The sequence below is a fragment of the Eleutherodactylus coqui genome, chromosome 1 (genome assembly GCF_035609145.1).
Source record: "Eleutherodactylus coqui strain aEleCoq1 chromosome 1, aEleCoq1.hap1, whole genome shotgun sequence".
NCBI classification, from domain to species: domain Eukaryota; kingdom Metazoa; phylum Chordata; class Amphibia; order Anura; family Eleutherodactylidae; genus Eleutherodactylus; species Eleutherodactylus coqui.
In genome coordinates, this window is record NC_089837.1 from 286,463,209 (window position 1) to 286,469,411 (window position 6,203).

The following is a 6,203-nucleotide window of genomic DNA, read 5'->3' on the forward strand; positions in this document are numbered from 1 at the left end:
TCTCAGTGGCAGGTTGGGGCACAGGGGGAGAGGCAGTGGTGCAAACCGGAGGCGGTGAACGGCCTTCGTCCCACCTTGTGGGGTGCTTGGCCATCATATGCCTGTGCATGCTGGTGGTGGTGGCTCCCCAGCTGATCTTGGCGCGACAAAGGTTGCACACCACTGTTCGTCGGTCGTCAGGCGTCTCTGTGAAAAACTGCCACACCGTAGAGCACCTTGACCTCTGCAGGGTGGCATGTCGCAAGGGGGCGCTTTGGGAAACAGTTGGTGGATTATTCGGTCTGGCCCTGCCTCTACCCCTGGCCACCGCACTGGCTCGGCCTGTGCCCACACCCTGACTTGGGCCTCCGCGTCCTCGCTCGCGTCCACGTCCTCTAGGCCTACCCCTACCCCTCAGCATGGTGTATTACCAGTAGTGCAGAAACAGAACGCTGTAATTAAATGTGCCGCTTATTGGCCTGTGGTTGGAGGCTGACTTCGCTTACGGAACGCCAGGAAATAATTTTGCGCAAGCCTGCTGTAACACTTAGCTGGCTGCGTATGAATTAGGAGGACAACTACACCCAGCACAGACCCAGTACACTGAGGACAGTCACAGGCAGCCCAAATAGATTTTTTTCCCCAAATGTTTTTGGAAAAGCCCACTGCCTATATACACTGTATATGTCTTCTGTCCCTGCCTCACCACCACTGGCCCTGGAGTATGTAAAATAACTGCAGACTGTTGCACTGTGGACAGGAATACAGCGGTGATTTAACAGCCAACACAGAGCCAGGAAATAATTTTGCGCAAGCCTGCTGTAACACTTAGCTGGCTGCGTATGAATTAGGAGGACAACTACACCCAGCACAGACCCAGAACACTGAGGACAGTCACAGGCAGCCCAAATAGATTTTTTTCCCCCAATGTTTTTGCAAAGGCCCACTGCCTATATTCAATAAATATATGTCTTCTGTCCCTGCCTCACAATATATGTCTTCTGTCCCTGCCTCACAATATATGTCTTCTGTCCCTGCCTCACCACTACTGGCCCTGCACTATGTATAATTACTGCAGGGCGCAATGCTCTGCATGGCCGATATACAAAAAAAAAAATGTGCAACACTGCAAAAAGCAGCCTCCACAGTACTGCACACGGTTAGATGTGGCCCTAAGAAGGACCGTTGGGGTTCTTGAAGCCAAAAATACTCCTAACACTCTCCCTATAGCAGCTGCGGCACCAACAGCACTTTCCCTCCTCTATGTCAGAACAAATCTGTGGCGAGCCGCGGGAGGGGCCTATTTTTATACTCGGGTGACTCACTGCAGGGGGGGTGGTATAGGGCTTGAACGTCGCAGGGGGAAGTTGTAATGCCTTCCCTGTCTTTCTATTGGCCAGAAAAGCGCGCTAACGTCTCAGAGATGAAAGTGAAAGTAACTCGAACATCGCGTGGTACTCGTCACGAGTAACGAGCATCTCGAACACGCTAATACTCGAACGAGTATCAAGCTCGGACGAGTACGTTCGCTCATCTCTAAAAATAACCAATCACAGCATTCCACGTCACTTTTTAAAGTTCCACATTAGTGACAGTAGACGGTTAAAAGTCACACCAATCGAATACATTCAATCCAGCTCTATCGAAGAACTCTGCAAAAAGGAAATGTATTGCATTTTCCGACTCCAAACACTAATGGATTAACTGACTGTTTAAATGAACAGCTGGAGAAAATCTAAAAATATATAACAAAAAAATATAAAACATTAGAAAATATCTCTTTTACGCTTTACTGTGACTATTTTTTATATACATTTATTTATAAATGGAGTGTATTTACCCAATTTTTATTTATTTATTATTGTTTTTTATCTTTTATGTTAAATATTTCCTGTTCGATATTACCTGGTAGTAATACCTTGATTATCTCCGGTATACCTTTTACAGCCCAGAATCATCCTCCATATTATTGACAGATAATCCCTTTAACACAACTTGGCATTCACTTTCATTTCCATTTTTGTGAATGAAGTGTAGCAGCGCAACTGTGAGAAGGATAGTAATAACAGAATGCATACCATGCGCTCCAACTAATAAAGAATTGGAACGCACGCTGCGTTCCATGGTATCATGTGACATATGTCTGTTCATCATTTCACATACTCCTCCCCTGGTGACGTCACATGCTAACCGTCCCGGCGTCCAGCGTGTCTATTCAGAGTGAGTGTATTGCCTGTTGTTATATATATTGGTCCTGTGTAAGTAATATTTCATGCTTGAAAAAGGTGTTCATCTACACGCCGAAACGCGTTGCATTATATTCAATCAAGTATGGTATAATTCCCTATACCGATTCAGATTTTTAAATGATTCCCCCTTGACCTATGGAGCACAGAGCATACTTTTCTTCACTTGGGTTTCTAGTTGCTGCAAGGCCCTCCACATTAGTGAGCCTCGATCGACTCCAGGATGCTTCTCCAGCCTTCCGACTGGACTGTGGAAAGGGATTATTCTAGATACGCGAACCTGGACTTCAGGTGCAGGTGGATTCCCCTCAACCCTGGGGTAATCTTACCTGACAGGTGAGTGTTCATGCACACATTCCTATTATGATATATATATATTTAATATCTAGGACACGTAAGACGCTGTTCATCTTTCTCTTTTTTCATCTTTTTGACCTTGTATATCACATTACCCCTTAATTGGCATTTTACGTTCTCAAGGCCTCATATTTGTATTATAATCTCATCTGATATGATCAAAAACTTCCAAACACCTCCTGCTTTAATAAAATGAGGATATTGATACCAACTCTAACGACCAACACTTTTGAAGAGTTATTGGATTCTCTTTTATTTGTTTCTCCAGCAGCAAACAAAATGATAAAACTATATATTGTATATCAATGTTATTTTACCCCAGCAAAGCTACAGAAAATGGGTAGCGTATCCTCAGCATATTGTATCAAATGCTCATGTGTTTACTTTGATTTCTGTCATATGATCTGGGAATGCACAGTTATTTGAGACTTTTGGGAAGAGGTCACAGGTCTCTTTTCCAAGGAGTTCCTATTCCTACATACCCTGAAATTTGTCTATTTTGGATAATTGATGAGAAGAACTGGCAACAATACATCAGAGTATTCCCGAGGGAAGCATTATTCTTTGCCAGAAAAGTGATGGATGGATCATAAAATCCCCTCTCTATCTATGTGGAGGAAACTGGTCAATTCTGTAATGCCATATAATTACATATTTTATAAGAGATGTAAATGCCCTAATAAGTTTGACAAAGTACGGGGTCTATGGTGTAATTCCCCTCTAAAGTCCCATTTACACTGGATGAGTGTCGGGCCAAAGATGCCTGACACTCGTTCCTTTGTCTCCGCGTTCCCGTGCTGCTGCACAGGAGCAACACAGCTGGCTCGCACACGGAGCGGCCAGCAGGGGGGCGGGGCAGTGTGGGAGATTTCTCTCCTCTTGCTCCCCCGCCCCTCTCCATTGAGATACACAGCGGCCATTCGCTACTGAACGGCGGCTGTTTAAACTTAACAATGAGCTTTATCGCTCATCTTTTATGCTGCATAAAACATGAGCGATGAAGCTCATAGCTTGTTGTAAAGTTTAAACAGCTGCCGTTCCATTGCGAACGTCAGCGGTGTAACTCAATGGAGATGGGCAGGGGGCAAGAGGAGAGAAATCTCCCGCACTGCCCAGCCCCCCTGCTAGCCATTCTGTGTGCGAGCCAGCTGTGCTAGCTCCCGTGCAGGAGCGCGGAGACACAGGGACGAGTGTTGGGCATTGTTTGCCGGACACTCGTCCAGTGTAAATGGGCCTTTACTTCTTATCTGCCACACTTGCTCTCCTCGTCCACATCAGTACTCCTGATAAGTCCCCTTTTGATGGGTGTATTCGCGAGGTGGGACTCGTGTTTTCCCCAAATTTATGTCCTAATTATTATTATGTTTTAGTATTTAACATTAAGAAGGCTTGACCTTCCTATTTTTCCTTCTGTACACCAATTTTCCATGTACTGTGTGCTATAGTTCTTAAATTTTTGTATGATGTTCAACTTTTAATAAAATGAGTTTAAGAAAAAATATCCATATTTAAGAACCGCATTATCACAGCCTCCAGTCATGAGACACCATTTAACCAGGCACTGCCTGCACTATTGTTACTTAGAGTTGTAACATTGACCCACAATGCCAAAGTTTCTGTTTGTACATGCACGTGTCATAATAATACTTAGTCACTGTAACAACACCAGTTGGATACAAGATCGCAGAAATCTACTTCACCTATGGTGGTCCTCTTTCATAGGAACTAATGGTGTCTCCCACTGCTAAAATACCTCCAGATTTACAGTAGAGATTAACTATGTAACAACCAGATAGTCTAATGAGCAATAATGTGAACCATGTATGAACTTGCCACTAGATAACAGGATCAGAATGGTGATAGTAATCAGATGATTGCACCAATGGAACAGATGGGTGATGGTGAACAGATCATAACAAAGTGATAACTGACCCTAACTGTAGCTTTGCATATGTTTTACCCTAATCTATTGATTAACCATGAGTATCCCTATCTGAAGCACTGACAATGAGAGGACACTTGAGACCCAGAGACATGAAAAAGAATATGAGAAGACAAACACAAATGGGGAAGAAGCACAAATAACTGAGCCAAGAAGCAAGGACTGGACTATGATTACTCACAGGAACAAAACTACACTAACACAAAACAAAGCTAGACTATGAACAAGATACTAGAAACATACACGGAATGCTGGGTTATATTGTACATAGTTTACAACCAGCAACACATTGCAGAAGCAAGAAATATATATAGATATATTTTTTCTAAAGAAACGTTTATTGGGCATATCATACATCACAATACAGAACAAGGGAGAGTCATCAAGAATACATCACAAAATTAAAACATTACAGTTTTGTCACTCCCTTCAGAGTTTATACTACCCCCTCAGAAGCCAGAAATATTTAAAGAAATTCTAACTAGAGATGAGCGAGCATACTCGCTGAGGATAATTACTCGAGCGAGTATTGTCCTTAGCGAGTACCTGCCCTCTCGGAAAAAAAAGATTTAGGTGCCGACGCAGGTGAGCGGTTAGTTGCGGGAGTGAGCGGGGGGGAGAGAGGGAGAGAGAGATCTCCCCTCCATTCCTCCCTACTCTCCCCCGCCGGCAGCCAAATCTTTTCTTCCGAGCTGGCAGGTACTCGCTATGGACAATGCTCGCTCGAGTAATTGTCCTTAGCGAGTATGCTCGCTCATCTCTAATTCTAATCATTTAGAAACTTCTCTCCAATGAGCCTGAGCTGATCCAGTATGATCAGCTAACACACTGTAGTGGATGAGCTGTGAGACAATTACATAGCAAATGCCTCAACAACAATCTAGAAAACGGGAGATACTAAGACCCATTTACACTGTCAGATGATCGCTCAAAAGTCACTTAACCCTTTTCAATCCACTGTCTGACCTCAGAAGACATTATGATTTAAGGATTTACAGCTCCAATGTTGGAAGACGTCCATCAGGGCTCTCTTTCTGTATATTGCCAGCCTCTCTGCTGTCGGAGTCTATCCAACGTGTCACCTTATGCAGTACTGGCTTTAGCCAGCATATAGCGCCGTTGTATAGCAGCAGAAAAACAGTAAGCTCCCCAGGAAAACCAGGATAGAAATTGGATTGGAAAGGGTTAAACGACAGTTTGAGTGACAGTTTTCAGCGATCATCTTTGCATAGTCTATAGTAGCTAAGTAGCTGCTTAAGAACTACGCAGGTGGAGTGGGACCCCGCCACTATTGCTTGGTGAACATTACAGCTGTTTTGCATAAGCAAACAGCTGTATTGTTCTCCACGATTACAGCTCGCATCCCGCTGTGAACTACCAGAGGGACGCGAGCTGAGAGATGCTTATCAGCGCTGCCGACTGTGATAACAGCCTGCACCGCTGATAATAGTTCATCGCTTAATTCAAGGAAAGTAGAATTGACCCAGAAATGCACAAAAAATTGCACGATGTCCATGCATTTAGACCCAACGATTCTCACTCAATAGATGGGTATCGATGGAATCAAAGCCATCTTTTATTCAAACAAGATTTAGTCCAAAATTGCTGTGTGAAAATAATGGTTAATGTCAGAGGCTTTCATACTATCTATTTCAAAGGGCTTAGCTAAAGTGGAAAGT